At 43.6% G+C, this 16,812-nt stretch overlaps 1 protein-coding gene across 3 annotated transcripts in view; it reads right to left on the minus strand.

Annotated features, from left to right (window-relative positions):
• Nucleotides 1–16,812, minus strand: part of LARGE1 (LARGE xylosyl- and glucuronyltransferase 1) — a 1,129,206-nt gene that overhangs the window by 738,412 nt on the left and 373,982 nt on the right. The gene's annotated exons all lie outside the window — the stretch shown is intronic.

Raw genomic sequence — 16,812 nt, forward strand, 5'->3', positions numbered from 1 at the left:
TGAGCAGCCTGATGAAGCCATGGAGTCTTGGGCGGGGCCATGGCAAGGCATGTCAGTTTGGCCGGCTGTCTCAGGCTTGCTAAACAAACATGCTCACTTATATTTCTCCAACCCAGCTGTGTTGCAAAGCCGGGTTGGAGAAAAACCACAGGCTCCCTGTGTCTGAGCAACCCTCAAACCAGCCCAGTCAGGCCAATCCAGGAGTCTGTGCTGTAGCCCATGGGCTGCCGGGAGGAGAGCTGGAGAGGAGCACCGAGGTGTCTGGCAGAGTCCGTGCCAGGTAAACCTTTAAAAAAAAATTATTATTCCCCTAAACCCTCCCCTCACCCTGCGTCGCCCCTCCACTTCAGATTTGTGGCAGCCGCCACTGAAGCAGCCCAACATTGTCTTTGCTCACCTGAAGCCGTGTCTTGCACTTCACAGTACTCATTCTTTTCCATCCCTCTAACAAACAACACTTGCAATTTCAAAACACTAGCCACATATATTTTTGGCATTATTTGCTATAAGCTTCAGAGTAAAACTGATAAGTGAAGGAAATCTCTAGCATAGAGAACAAACTTCCTGCTTTAAATTTCCGCCATTTAGAATAACGCTAAATTTCACATGATTTTTTTGCCTGAGTGAGACTGGTTTCAGCAGAAAATATCTCCTTGAGAGACCTCTTTTGATCGTGTAAGTCTTTAATAGCACCTCATGAAACTTTGCAAAGCAACTTATGCCTTTGTCTATAAAAGTAAAGCAAGATACTGTAATTTTCCAGAAGTTGAGACATTGTTTTGGGAAAAATATGTCCAGAGTACACACAGAACTTAATATGACTTAAAGAGGATATCAGCCTTCACCTCTTATACTCACTAAACATGGATGCAGGGTTAATATTAAGTTAAAGATCAAGGGCCAGATGTAGGTCGCCCAATACCGGTCGGTAACGGCCGAAATTACCGAATTTCGTCCGTTACCGACCGGCATCAGGCTACTGAGATGTAGGTGGCCTAAATTGCAAATTCTGTACTTTACCGATTCGGTATTTAAAGGAATCGGTAAATTACCGATTCCTTAAAATACCGAATCGGTAAATTACCGAATTTGCAATGTAGGGAGCACTCAAATGAGTGCTTTTCCCATTTTAGGATTCGTTATTTACCACTAACTATAAGTTGGTGGTAAATAACGAATACCTTTGAAAATGCTAATCTGTGCATTTTCAACTGTGCCATGTGGCAGACATACATGCCCTTAGGGCATGTATGTGTGCCACATCTGCACACAAGCACAATTCAGGGGTGCAACAGGGTGTCAAAGTGACACCCTTCCACCCTTGAATGTGCCCCTCATTTTACCGAATCAGTATTTACCGATTCGGTGATTGCCATTCATTCCAATGGGCCTCCAGGCCCATAGGAATGAATGGCAATTACCGAATCGGTAAATACCGATTCGATAAATACCGAATCTTACCGATTCGGTAATGTTTACCGATTTTTTGCTACATTGCATTTACTGATTCTAAAATACCGAATCGGTAAAATTCGGTATTTTAGAATCAGTAAATGTACTTTACTTACATCTGGCCCCAAACGTTGTAATTTTCTATTCACGATGGAAGTGCTGCACCACACCATGAAATGGGAGGCCCACAGAGCAGCTGGGGCTGATGAAGGCGTTTTAAGGCCTTACAGGACTGTTGGGAGGTAGCCAGAGTCAGGCCACGTCTCAAGGATCTAATAGAAAGTTATAGACTTGGAGGGTTGAGGACAGTTAGGCGCTATGTGGTGGGTCTGACCAACCTTGCTCTAGCAGGTGGCTACCTGCCAATCATTTCGTATTTCACCTTAATATATGCAGCATACCGTGACACCTGGTGTTTTACATATATGTTGAAATACTCAACACTCTTAAATGTTGATAAATCCATGTCTTTGCCCGGTGACCAGGTGCCAGATGCAGAACTCCCTGAATATATGACAGTGGTCAGTGGCCTCAACACGCATCATAGCACCCAGATTCCACACGTCAACACCCAGGCGCAACAGAACAGTATGAACCAACTAGGCATCACCCAACTGGCGGCGATCTGCCTTTGCAGCTTTCAGGCCATGTAGGGTGTGTGGGGCATAGCAACCTCTCCTCTAAAGAAGGACAGGTGAACATTGAGGGTAGGTCATGCTCAATTGATCAAGTTTCAGTTCCCCGTATCCAACCCGTTAAAAGGTTGAATGCATATTCTGGTATTATGCTGTACACTATGTAAATCAATGTAATCATTCAAGTAAGCTATACTCGCCACCATAACACACACACACACACACTCACTCACTCTCAGCTCAAATACTTAGCACAGTTTAGCACAGGTCTAAACGATCTCTAATAACACAGCAAAGAGCAAGTTACTGGCTTAATTGTATTTGTCCAGAGTTCAAAAAGCTGTTAATCAGTTCACATAATTATGCCCCTGGAACAGGGGAAAGGAGCTGGAGGGAGGAACCATATTTTAATCAAAATCTGTGGGCTGGACTATCACAAATTTTGAAATAGGCACAGTTTCAGATCTATCTCCTTACTGCTCCACTATAAGGCTTTCTTTAGGTCTAGCCTAACAGGCAGCACAAGCTACCTGGTTGCAAAAGACCCGTTGTGAGCGTACAGTAGGCTTACAGCCTGCCAACTTTTTACCATTGGCTGACTCTATTGTCACTGTCATTTGCTAATTTCTTTTCCAATTACTTGCCTTCCTTTTCTTGCGTTTGCCCCTCCACTGGAGAAGAGCATCTCTACAACCCTTTTCTATTTTTATGGGTTGCCCTGTATCCTACTACTGCTCACAATTAGAGAACTATTTTTCTTTTTCATTCAGTACTCCATGACAGTGCACCACTTTTCTTGCTCTCTCCCTGGTGGGCTTCTTTCCCACTTCAAACACCCTTCTACCACCGTATTGCTCCAGACCCCTCCCCCAGGATGTCCGTGAAAGCACAGGCACAGTGATGTTTTTGCTGGGTTATGGCAGAAGAGCAGACTTTAAATATTGTTTTATCCCCTGAATTCCACATATTGCGCGAAAACACAAGCTTTGGTACAAAAAAGATTTTATGGTGCTGGGGGAAGGATGTTCTCCTACACAGACTCAACTGGTGTCTGAGGCAAAATGTGTACTTAGCATGACTGACACCTTTCCTGGAGGCCCATTAATCTGCTCGAAACTATATTTGTTGTTCTTCCAGTATGTTCAATGTTTTTATTAAATTTTATAAACAGTACTTTACAAACTAACATTGGCAAAGACAACAGCTCAGCATCCACTTTATAAAGGCAAGACCTATTGGGTTTGCAAATGCTTGTTTGGTCTAGTTTTGACAGCACAGCTGTCTAAACAAACCTATTGTTTTGAATCTGCCTACAATTGGCTATTGCGCTCTTTCAACCACTGATTTAAAAAACATTTAACAGCTTCTTTCAGTCACTGCTTCAGAATACATAAATCGCATTTTGGCTCAGCCCAGGTGAGCATTTCTCTTTCATCCAACACTATTGGCTGTTTAGGTATATCCTTTAGGCCTTGGGTGCAGTTCGCGGAGTTCCGCTACGTGAACTCCAGAGTGACCAAAAAACGTTGCCGCACAGTGTAGAGTTCTGCAAGCGGCGGAGTGCTTTAGGTCTTGCTGTTTGTGTTGATTTTTAGTGCTGGGTGTTTGTCTCGCACTGGAAAATCAGTGTGAATGGCACCATGCGCAGCGCAAGAGGCACTGCTTCTGCCAATCCAGCAGATGTTCTACTGGAGCGGCAGCTTCCTCAATGCGAATGGAAGGTTTCTCAACGCGAGCAGTTGCGGCCATCTGCAACTGCCCGCTTTGACAAATCTCGCCAGGAGGTGGTATGGAGTAAGATTTTCCTCGCTCGCAAACTTAACGTTGGCGAGTAAGGAAAAAACTCTGCTCCGCATAAACTCTGTGCTCTATGTGAAGTGGAGTGTGGGATAAACTCTGCAAACTCCGCGAGCGGAGCGAAATTTCACACTCAGGCCTAGTATCCTTCCTTCTCCAACGGAGTGCATGATGGACTCCTATACATCTCCGTCCTTCCCCCTCTGTTGGCTCCGCCTTCTAAAATGTTGCTAACGCATGCCTACAAAGCTGGGAACAGATGTACACTTGTGCCTTCCTGCCGGTCTTTACATGCTTTGGCACATGAAATCCATACTTTTCCAATGCTTATTTTTTCTGTGTGTTCCATGATGTGGTACATAGTCCAGTGCAACAAATCTTACAAACAATCAATTAATATGAACTATTAGAAAGCAGAGTTCCAACTAGTAAAAACCAACTAGTAAAAAAAAAAAAGCTCATTTTGTTTTAGAAGGGGATTTGGATGTCAAGGGCTCTCTGAAGGCTACTAAACACAGTCACCGAAAAAACAAACGTGAACACAGGATCTCGGCACAGGATCTCCCCTTTGTCAGAGATGTTCTGATGCCCTCTCTGCTCTCAGAAAAATACCAAGAAGAGATCCTTTACCCTAGCAGCCACACTAAGATAGCAGCCATGCGTGCCGTCCTCTCCACTCTCAGGTGAATATTAAGGAGAGATCTTTTACCCTAGCAGCCACACAATAAATAAAGAGAGCATCTATCTGTGGCGTCCGCTCAGGTGAATATTGAGGAGAGATCCTTTACCTTAGCAGCTACATAATAAAGAGAGCATCTATGAATGGTGTCCTCTCCACTCTCAGGGGAAGAATGAGGAGGGATCCTTTACACGTGCAGCCACACAAATAAAAGAGCAGGCCACGCTTTAGCTTAAGATGTTTAAAACTAAAGCACTGCATGCCGTGATTGCTAGAAAAGTACATAAATGGAAAAGAAATACAGTGTCAGCCCACTTTTTTTTTTATTTATTGATTTTTGTAGCAATGGTGGCATGCAACGATTTCACTTCAGGTGTCTAAAGCTATAGCGTGGCGTTCCGTGATTGCTACAAAAGTAAATAAATAGAAGAAAAAAATGTGTGCGGCCAATGTATTTTTTTTTCTATTTATTTACTTTTGTAGCAATCGTGGCATGCAATGCTTTAGCTTAAGATATGTTTAACTAAAGCGAGGTGTACTGCGATTGCTACAAAAGTAAATAAAAGGAAAAGAAATGCGGTTTACAGTAAAGCAGATTTTAATAAAATTACCTCCTCTGTAGCCTCATGGTCTTCAGAATTGGGATAACATGGGATGGCTCGTACAGCAACTACAAACCAGGGCAGGTTGTAAAAGCAGGACGGCATGTCATGCCTGCCTCAACAAGACGTTAATTAAGTAAATAGTGCTCACAAACTGTTAATGAAACCTAGAGAGTAAGGACACATGTAAAAGGGGCTGTCCTCAAGCGAGGTAACAACAGAAGATAGGGGGGTACTAAGGAGGGACTACTAAGCCTATTCACGAATCAAAAGCCATCAGTTACAAAGGACAGTAAGAGGAGCCAATTGAAAAGATGGGCAGAAAATGAGCAGAGCTTAAAGTTCATACCTGAATACAGCAGGTCTCGAAGACACCTAAAAACAAGCATCTATCAATACGTGGTGTACTCTCTACTCTCAGGCACAGATTAAAGAGAGCCCTCTCCCTCAGCAACTAAACAATAAACAGCACACCTATGAGTGATGCCCTCTATCCACACAGAACCTATTAATGATATCCTCAGTGTGCCAGAGATTTTCTGTGCTTGCAGGTAAACACTTAAAATAGAAAAAAAAAAACTTACATGATCTGCGCTCACAGGAACAAATGAAAGGAAATATTGTATTTTCGCAGATTGCTAACCAACTGGGAAGCCTGACTGCACCCACTAAGCCTGCATCTATCCAAGGTCACCTAAGGACATAACCCACAGAGCAGCTTCCTGGAATCACAGGAATAAATTGTTTCTGAAATATTAAATGCACATTGGCTTTCCACAGGCACCAGCCTTGAAGGCTTTCTTCCTGATCACACTGCATCAACATGAACTTTTCACTGCTTATTGTCCTTGTCACAATTGCATGAGCGAAGCGTGAGGTGATCTTTAGAAGCTGCCAGAAGATGTAAACTCGTTCCCAGCGGCAGTCTTTCTGCTCTCTCCACTGCGCAGCAACCCTACGCGCTCGCCGAAAGGTGTGATGGGTGCACACTGTTTAGAGTGACAGAAAGAGGACAAATCCAAGCAGGCTGTAGATATGCTCATAGAAGGAGATGGAGAGGTCATTCACACAGTGAGGTGGCAGTGCACATACCCATCTATAGCGTGAGTCCAGTCACCGCATTCACATGGAAAGGGCCAGCAGCGCATATCTATTCAAAGGGCGCTAGCCAGAGTATTACCTGCCCAAAGGATGCACACACAGGAAATTTCCTGTCCACAGAGTGCTGAGGCAGGACATTACCTGCACATATAGTCCCTCCACAGAGCATTATCTACAAAAAGTCGGTTTACACAGAGCATTGGTCGACCTAAAATAAGCATAGTCGAGAGTAGGCCTGGCGTGAACTTCCGCTCCGCTAGCAGAGTTTTCCCACTCCACGCGGAGTTCCCAAAAACTCTGCATGGTGGAGTTTTTATCTCGCTTGCGAATTTTATGTTGGTGAGAGAGGAAAATCTTACTCTCAACGAGATTTCTCAATGCGGGCGCTCACGCATGGTTGCTAGAGCAGGTGTTGAGAAACCATGCGTTCGCACTGCGGAAGCTGCCGCTCGAGAACAACATCTACTTCAGTGGCAGAAAGAAGCAGTGCCCTTTAGTGCTGCACGTGGTGCCATTCACACTGATTTAACAGCGCAGGACAAACACCCAGCGCTAAAAATAAGCATGAATGGTGTAACATAACATATTCCACCACTTGTGGAACTCTGTGTAACACGGCTGAGTTTTTTGGTCACTTAGCAGAGTTCCACATAGCGTTACACCACAAACTCTGCCCAGGCCTTGTCAAAAGCTTTGAGGTCAAAATCCTTTCCTTGAACAAAGCTACACACTGTAGCTGATAAGGGCTCCAGGAGACTAGAGACATATGCTATGCATTCCAGATGCACCCTCAAACATTGTGGTAAATAGCTCTGAGCTGGTATAAAGCCAAGTTGTAGCTGCCAAGGCTGCATTTTTGAGGAGGTTTGTCAGCTTGTTCCTATATCCCAAACTGAATTATTTCCAGGTTCCAACTTTTCGAAAAAGCTCCATAACTTTGTTTCTAGTTGTCCAAGTCTCCAAAGATTCTGGGAAAATTCAGTGAACACTAGGTTTTGGGTTCCGAGCTTCAGGTAGCTGCCCCAAGACTGCATCGCAGGTCCACACCTAACCGACCAGTTACAACCTATTCTTGGACTATGTTCTAAAACCACTTCCTTTATTTGTCCTGCCACGATCAGGCCCAAGAGTTACGATCCACGGAGAAAGTCAGCGGGAATGTCCAATGAAAGCTGGTCCATTGTGTTGGTCTCAGGTGGCCACTGTGCCCTTTCCATCAGCATCTTCTGTACTCTCTGGCACAGATGAGATGTTCCTAGAACACAAAGTCTTGACCTGGAACCTTCTTTCCTTAGGGGCAGCAAAAAGCTAGGGCCGCTTGCTGACTCTCAGAGCAGCCTTTGAGGTTCAGCCATCCAAAAGCAAGCTGGAGACCTCTCTCTTCAGGCCTTGGTCAGAGAAATTAGGAATTCTTCAAACAGCAAGTTGGACACTTCTTTATTTCATCCTTAATTTCAGCACACTGCCAAGACTGGCTCAAGCAGGACAATTTAAAAGAGAATACAGTCTGTAATTGGTCATAACCCCTAGGCAGGCGACACTAAAATGGGCATACTTACTTTACTCAAGGTGTTCAGCAAAGTGACTCACTTCCTGTTCCCGAGACCTGATTTCTACCGGAAGTTATTCCAAAGTCTCTTTCACCACAGGAAAAAATGATGTATTTAACTGTTCCATGTAGCAGAGACTGCACCACAAGATGTTACTACACTTTAAAAGTAACAATGAGAGTAATTTACAAACCAAGCCCACTCATGGGAAAGAATAAACGATAGAGAGAAGAAAGGAAGGAAAGAAGAAGAAGAGCTCTAAGGAAGGAATTATTAAGTAGTTTTAACTTCATCCCATAGTTCTGAATGTGTCTTAAGATCTTAGTGTTGGTAGGGACGTAAACACACGAGTTTCAAAACTTTTTCTGAGTGAGAGAAGGTTTGGCAGAAAAAGAAAGTGGCAGCCCCGGGTTCTCCTTTACACATCTCTTCCTCTGGCCAAACTCCTCCCACGGGCGACTCAGTTAGTCCTTACCTTCAACCCACAATTACTGAGAGGACACTCGCCTACGCCCCAGCTCAAGCGCCTGGATAACCTCTTTGGTGATTAGTGCGCTATACAGATAGACATAAGGTAACAAGTTTTGATTCCTCAAATGCTGAATTTGGCTCGACCTGTCTGAAGAAAACCCTCCTTCTCAAAGGGTCAGGTGCTTAGAAGCAGTTCACAAGAAACAGGTGTTGCCTGTATGCTGTAGAGACACTCTGACCTGTGTTCCAGGGCTCTATGGATGCTCTGTCTTTGATATAATAACTGCTGTCTCTCTCAACGCCAGGGGACACTATCTGAGAACAGCATAGCCAAGATGCTAAATAAGGCAGCTGTGGTGCCGGCAGGCGAAATTTATTAATTTAAAACAACTAACCTAACCACTGCGTCATAATGAATTACTTGCATGCTGTAAATGTGTAGTATTTTTTATAACAAAAGCAAGTGAATTGGGGTTTTGTTTAATCCATCTTTTTAAAAAAATTTAAAGGCAAGCTAAGCAGCCTGCTAGTAGAAAAGGCTATTTATAGCACATCTTTTCGGTAAAAAGGGCAAAACATCCCCTTCAGTCTTGCAACCCTTAACTTTACTTTGTGCAAGCGTACAAAATGTCTGCACAAAATAAAAACTGACTTACCAAAGTATCAGTTACCTCAGTCTTACGGAGAAAGCACAACATATGTAGCTCGGGCCTATTCAATAAGCCATGGGTATTCAAGAGTTCAAAATACCAAATGTCCAGAACAAAAATAATCCACTAGGAACAGGAGATAAGATGCATTTCCTCAAAGAAGCAGAAATAAAACTCTACGTGAGATCAATGTATTGCTATGGGGGATTCACACCTAACTTTGCAACCATTTTACAAGAATTCTTTATCAATGCCAATGGTTTCTAAGCCAGTTTCAAAAAAGCATGATCTAGGCCAGATAATCTGAAAGTCGCATAAGATACTTTTCCATACACTGGATCTAAAATGGAAGCCATTTACATAGTCAGCTGCTATCCTGAGAATCTGGGAGGGTTCTGGATCCCTGGCAGAAACTTCTGAGATAAATTGATGCCAAGGTCAGTGAAACAGTGTTGTTATAACAATATTATTCTGATGCAACTTAAATGGACATGGGAATGCTATTTATATATATTGCGTTATTTCAACTGAAGTGTATTTTTTCGTTGTGTTTGAAATTCAGCTCATGATAGCGTGATGTGACAGCTGCAGCAAAGTGTGAGAAATTGGGTTAAGGAGAGTGAAACCCTTCTCAAACAGTAACCATACTCGTCATGGTAAATCCCAAAAAGTCACGAAATTACCCAGTGATTAACCCTCTGGTAGCCTGGCATAAAATCAGTCAGGCTTAATTTAGAGGCAATATGTGAAGTATGTATGCAACACACAAACAGTAATAAAGTGAAAATGCAACACAAGAAAAATCCAACACCAATCTAGAAATAGAGTGAATTTTAATAAATAATATACCAGAACAACAAAAATCCAATCAGTAGAACTGGAGATATATCATTTTAAAGTCTTAGGTAAAGGTAGCACCAAGAAACGTAAATCGCCTGCTGTGGTTATCTGGTCACGCTGTACCGGTCCAAATTCACAAGCTCAGCAAGATCAATGACGGAGAGCAGGCCGGGCCCAGGATTGAGTTTGGCCCCCTGGACAGTGCGGATGGCTGTGCTTTGGTGGAGATACAAGGTCCTGGATTGTGCTGCATCAAGATGCGTCGGTTCCAATGGGGCCATCGATCGGGAGGTGTTGAGTTGTGCCGCGCTGCATCGGTTCAAATGAAGCTGCCGATCAGGAGCTGCGAGGTGCTGTGAAGCAAGGTCCTGCGTTGAGGTGCATCGCACTGCGTTAGTTATGATGAGATTGTTGATCAGGAGCAGTGAGATGCTGCGATGCGCGGTCCAGTCTCAAGGTGCATCATGCTGAGTCGGTTTTGAAAGAATCCTCATTTAGACAGGAAGGAGTACACTGATGCCAGCCGTGGGATCAGGTCTTGGGGGACATCTTTTGGCACTCAAGACTCCAGCACAGGCCAGCAGCTGGGCACAGGCATGTCTAGTTGGGTCTGGTCAGCTGGTCAAATACAGGCCAGGACGCTGGAGCTCGTTATGTCCCTGTAGCTCACACAGGGGCCAGCAAGATAGCACTTGGAGTCACTTTGAAGGTCCTTAGTTCAAGGCGCATGTCCAGGCTTCCTTCCTCAGGGAGTAGGGCAGTCCTTCCAGCAGCAGATGGGCAGCATAGCAGTCCTTATGCTGAGTCTTTCACAGCTCCTGAAGTGATCTGATGAATGGTTCCAGAGGTCTAATATTTATACCTGATGCCAGCCTTTGAAGTGGGGGGACTCCATATTCTACCCCTACCTCTGGTTCAGGGACATTCTTCCCTTCCCTGCAAAGCTCCAAGTAGTTTGGGATGACAAAAGACTGTTGTCCAGTTCCTTGGTGTGCTGGAGGCGGCCCGCTGAAATGTAAGCGACTCATGGAACAGCTCTGCCCCAATCATCCACCATCCTGCCAGCACCGGGTACCCGTTTGTATCACTGTCTGGTAGGAAAACACAAAGTCCAGCAGCTAAGCTAATCTCAGTCATATGAGCCAGGACACTGGAAGAAGGCACAAATGGTTGGGGAAAATAAAATGTCAACTTTCTGAAATATTGAGAACCAAAAGGGGATAGGTCCATAAACACGTAGTGGGGGCTAGACCTTATATTTAAATTGCAAAAACACTCAGTGCCCACACCACAATTACTCATTCAATATTCAAGAAGGGTAAGAAACCAGTTTATTGTAACCACCCTTTGACAGCATTACTCAGTGTCTATCATTTTATGCTTTTTTTCAAATTTTCAAAAAATCATAACAGAATAAAGGACTACGTATTGGAATATTTACAAGACTAAATACACTTTGTACATACATCAAAAAACAAACATTATTTACACACTAAAAAAGTTTCTGCATCAAACATTACAAAAAAATATAATTACATCACAACCAACAAATATTACAATAAAAAACATGAAGAAAAATGATTTCCAAGGGGGTATAAGCAACTTAATAGCTTGTAAACGCTTAAATACTGGACCAGCCGGTCCTAGTGTCGTGAAGTTGACAATTTATTCCACCCAAGAAAGACTGCCATGGCACGACACTAGGACCTGCTGGTCCAGTCTTTAAGCGTTTACAAGCTATTAAGTTGCTTATACACCCTTGGAAATCATTTTTCTTCATGTTTTTTATTGTAATATTTGTTGGTTGTGATGTAATTATAATTTTTTGTAATGTTTGATGCAGAAACGTTTTTTAGTGTGTAAATAATGTTTGTTTTTTGATGTATGTACAAAGTGTATTTAGTCTTGTAAATATTCCAATACGTAGTCCTTTATTCTGTTATGATTTTTTGAAAATTTGAAAAAAGCATAAAATAATAGACACTGAGTAATGCTGTCTAAGGGTGGTTACAATAAACTGGTTTCTTACCCTTCTTGAATATTGAATGAGTAATTGTGGTGTGGGCACTGTGTGTTTTTGCAACTTTCTGAAATAGGCATTTTCAGAATTGTGACTTAAAGTCTGATTTTACCATTAAAGAGGGTTTTAAATCGCAATTCATTTGAGTGTAAACAACATTTTCTTACGTGCTCCGAAACTTAAGTTATCGCTTATTGAGTGTAATAAGGTAACCCAGTGTAATCCTATAGGAGAGATAGGCCTTGCAATTGTGAATTATGACTTTAGGTGTTTTTCACTAGAGGGACATGTAAAACTTAAAACCTTACTTACTTCTTTTTAAATAAAATGCACCTTGCCCTATGAGCCTTTAGGGCCTACCTGAGTGGTGACTTCGCTGTATTAAAAAGGAAGGTTTAGGCCTGGCAAAAGGTTTAGTTTGCCAGGTTGAAATGGCAATTTAAAGCTGCACTACCGGCTGCAGTGGTAGGTTTGAGACATGTTGTAAAAGGCTACTTGAGGTGGCAGAATAAGTACTGCATGCCCCTAGAAGAATTTGCATGTACAGGAACTGGCTACGTGGAGTAATATTTACCAGGGACTTATAAGTGAATAAAATGTGCCAATTATACCATGTTTTAAGGAGAGCACACACACACTGTAGCACTGGTTAGCAGTTGTAAAGTGCACAGAGTCCTCAAGCCAACAAAAACAAATTCAGAAAAACAGGACGGGTTCAAAGCAAAAGGTTTGGGGGGAGTACCCCCCAAGGCTGTCAGGTCTGACATAAAGCAGGTTTTAGTGCATATTCTGGAATAACTACTGGAAATACAGTCGGAGTCTATCAGTGAGGAGGAGAAAGCAGCCAGTCCTGGTGAATACCCCTCCGTGCATCATAACTTACGTCATTACAAGCTCAAAACAGCCTCCCTTCAACACAGAGTATGATAAAACGCCAAATAATTAATGAATCACCTACATAAAATACAGATGCAGCAGAATTACCCATGGTAACGGGTCACAAGAAGACACTTTTGTTGCTTACCTTTCTTAAAAAACAAAAAAAATACCTTGTCTCAGCACAGCACACTGGTGGAGCTAATGGGAGGCAAAGGGGGAAATGGCACTCCCAGGCATGCTTTCTTGTTCCCAGTATGCCCCCCCTGCCAGGGCACACGAAGACTGGATGACAAAAATGCATGCACTCCTGATTGACCTGCTAGAATAACCCTGCAAAAGCAGGCAGAGCCAGTTTACTGGCTACTGACATTTTGTAAATGATCTGCTTGCATTTAAATGTAAAATGTTCCATAGTTAATGTTACTAGCTGTCTCGCTTGCCTGCAGCTTTTTCCCACAGTCCCACTGCATTCAGTGGCGGTGCACGGGGGCCAGTGGGCCCGTTTCAGGAAAGAAACAAGGGCTGTCCATCACGTGGATTGGCACTAATAGAACAGCTATAATTGGGGTGTACTAGGTGATCCCGGTGCAGCTGCACCTGCTGCACCATTTATAGCTCCATCTCTGACTGCATTTAATGAGTGACTTGTTTGCCTTCTGTGAGGCGTTTCTTTTTCTGACAGAGGCAGCGTGCTCCCCTAGTTTTTTCTTCCCACTTTAAGCAGGGCCGGTTTTAGCGCAGGCGTCACCCAGTGCGACAATCAGTTTTGCTCCCCGGCCCTCATGACTACCACTGGGAAAAAAAATGCCCCTTATCTCTCCATGGCCCCTCTCTCACATACATTTAATTTGTTTTAAAGCACTGGTAAAGGCTGGATATACCAATAAGAATGTATATCTACCCAAACTAACAATTTTTAACATCAACCCCCATGAGGCCAGCGCCCTCTCCACAGGTCTGCACCCAGTGCGGCTGCACCAGTCGCACTGTCCTACAGATGGCCCTGACTTAAAGCCCTGCCTGTAGGAGCTGCATTCCCCCCTCAGGTAACGGCGTGAGGGGCTTCAGAGCCCAACTGCACCAGAGGGGCCAAAAGCGCCATCCCCGGAGCAAAGGGAGGTCCCCAAGTACACTGGCCTCGTATTGGTCGAAATCTACCACGTCATCACTTACAGCCAGCAGGAGAGACCCGGTGCAGCCTGTGGCATGCTTTGCTGCAACCGCGCCACGCCGCCCATGCCTAGCCATTCCCTGGCCTTGCCTCATCGTTGGTAGCACTTCAAGGGTGGCAGAAGCAGGGCCCGAGGCCACCATCTAGCTTAGGAAGAAAGACCACAACAACATGTACTGGACCGCAACAACCTTCCAGGAGGAAGGCGCACAGTGCCACCTGCCTAGAGTATATGGGAGCGAAAAGCATCTCTAAATAGTCTGGGATGGCTCTATCAGATGGGTAAAACAAAATAGCCTAGCATATAACACATAACATGGTCACATGGAAAGACCACAACATGTCTTAGAGTCAAGAAAGGAAGGGCGGGTGGAGGTAAAAAGTCTACGATAGCCCTGTTTCTGGCGCCATGATAATGACGCCGTGGTCTGTGCGTGTGGACTGAGGCTATGTGAGTCACATGGGAGGTGGTGGAGCAGCACAAATGGTGGGTGACCAGGTTTCCTAAGTTCCATGCCAGAAAAGGCCATGGTCAATGACATAGTACTATGATTTCCCCAGAGAGCTCCAATATCGGACGTATTCTTGTTAGCGGATAAATACAAAGCCTTGTTAGACCTCATTCTTGCACATTCTCAGTTTGCACACCAAATATCATAATGCAACAGGCCTCATTCTTGCACACTCTCAGTTTGCACACCAGATATCATAATGCAACAGACCTCATTCTTGCACATTCTCAGTTTGCACACCAGATATCATAATGCAACAGACCTCACTCTTGCACACTCTCAGTTTGCACACCAGATATCATAATGCAACAGACCTCACTCTTGCACACTCTCAGTTTGCACACCAAATATCATAATGCAACAGACCTCACTCTTGCACACTCTCAGTTTGCACACCAGATACCATAATGCAACAAACCTCACTCTTGCACACTCTCAGTGTGCACACCAGATATCATAATGCAACAAACCTCACTCTTGCACACTCTCAATTTTCACACCAAATATCATAATGCAACAAACCTCACTCTTGCACACTCAGTTGTCACACCAGATATCATAATGCAACAGACCTCACTCTTGCACACTCTCAGTTTGCACACCAGATACCATAATGCAACAAACCTCACTCTTGCACACTCTCAGTGTGCACACCAGATATCATAATGCAACAAACCTCACTCTTGCACACTCTCAGTTTTCACACCAAATATCATAATGCAACAAACCTCACTCTTGCACACTCTCAGTTTTCACACCAAATATCATAATGCAACAAACCTCACTCTTGCACACTCTCAGTTTTCACAGCAGATATCATAATACAACAAACCTCACTCTTGCACATTCTCAGTGTGCACACCAGATATCCTCATGCAACAGACCTCACTCTTACACATTCTCGTTTGCACACCAAATATCATAATGCAACAGACCTCACTCTTGCACATTCTCGTTTGCACACTAAAGTACCATAATGCAACAGAACTCACTCTTGCACATTCTCGTTTGCACACCAAATATCATAATGCAACAAACCTCACTCTTGCACACTCTCAGTTTTCACACCAGATATCATAATGCAACAAACCTCACTCTTGCACACTCTCAGTTTTCACACCAAATATCATAATGCAACAAACCTCACTCTTGCACACTCTCAGTTTTCACACCAAATATCATAATGCAACAGACTTCACTCTTGCACACTCGCAGTTTGCACACCAGATATCCTCATGCAACAGACCTCACTCCTGCACACTCTCAGTTTTCACACCAAATATCATAATGCAACAGACCTCACTCTTGCACACTCTCAGTTTTCACACCAAATATCATAATGCAACAAACCTCACTCTTGCACACTCTCAGTTTGCACACCAAATATCATAATGCAACAAACCTCACTCTTGCACACTCTCAGTTTGCACACCAGATATCATAATGCAACAGACCTCACTCTTTCACATTCTCAGTTTGCACACCAGATATCATAATGCACCAGACCTCACTCTTGCACACTCTCAGTTTGCACACCAGATATCATAATGCAACAGACCTCACTCTTGCACATTCTCAGTTTGCACACCAGATATCATAATGCAACAAACCTCACTCTTGCACACTCTCAGTTTGCACACCAGATATCATAATGCAACAAACCTCACTCTTGCACACTCTCAGTTTTCACACCAAATATCATAATGCAACAGACCTCACTCTTTTCTTGCACACTCTCAGTTTTCACACCAAATATAATGCAACAGACCTCACTCTTGCACACTCAGTTGTCACACCAGATATCATAATGCAACAAACCTCACTCTTGCACACTCTCAGTTTTCACACCAAATATCATAATGCAACAAACCTCACTCTTGCACACTCAGTTGTCACACCAGATATCATAATGCAACAAACCTCACTCTTGCACACTCTGAGTGTGCACACCAGATATCATAATGCAACAGACCTCACTCTTGCACACTCTCAGTTTTCACACCAAATATCATAATGCAACAAACCTCACTCTTGCACACTCTCAGTTTTCACAGCAGATATCATAATACAACAAACCTCACTCTTGCACATTCTCAGTGTGCACACCAGATATCCTCATGCAACAGACCTCACTCTTACACATTCTCGTTTGCACACCAAATATCATAATGCAACAGACCTCACTCTTGCACATTTTCGTTTGCACACTAAAGTACCATAATGCAACAGAACTCACTCTTGCACATTCTCGTTTGCACACCAAATATCATAATGCAACAGACTTCACTCTTGCACACTCGCAGTTTGCACACCAGATATCCTCATGCAACAGACTTCACTCCTGCACACTCTGTTTTCACACCAAATATCATAATGCAACAGACCTCACTCTTGCACACTCAGTTTTCACACCAAATATCATAATGCAACAAACCTCACTCTTGCACACTCTC

Source organism: Lissotriton helveticus, chromosome 1_1, assembly GCF_964261635.1.
Source record: "Lissotriton helveticus chromosome 1_1, aLisHel1.1, whole genome shotgun sequence".
NCBI classification, from domain to species: domain Eukaryota; kingdom Metazoa; phylum Chordata; class Amphibia; order Caudata; family Salamandridae; genus Lissotriton; species Lissotriton helveticus.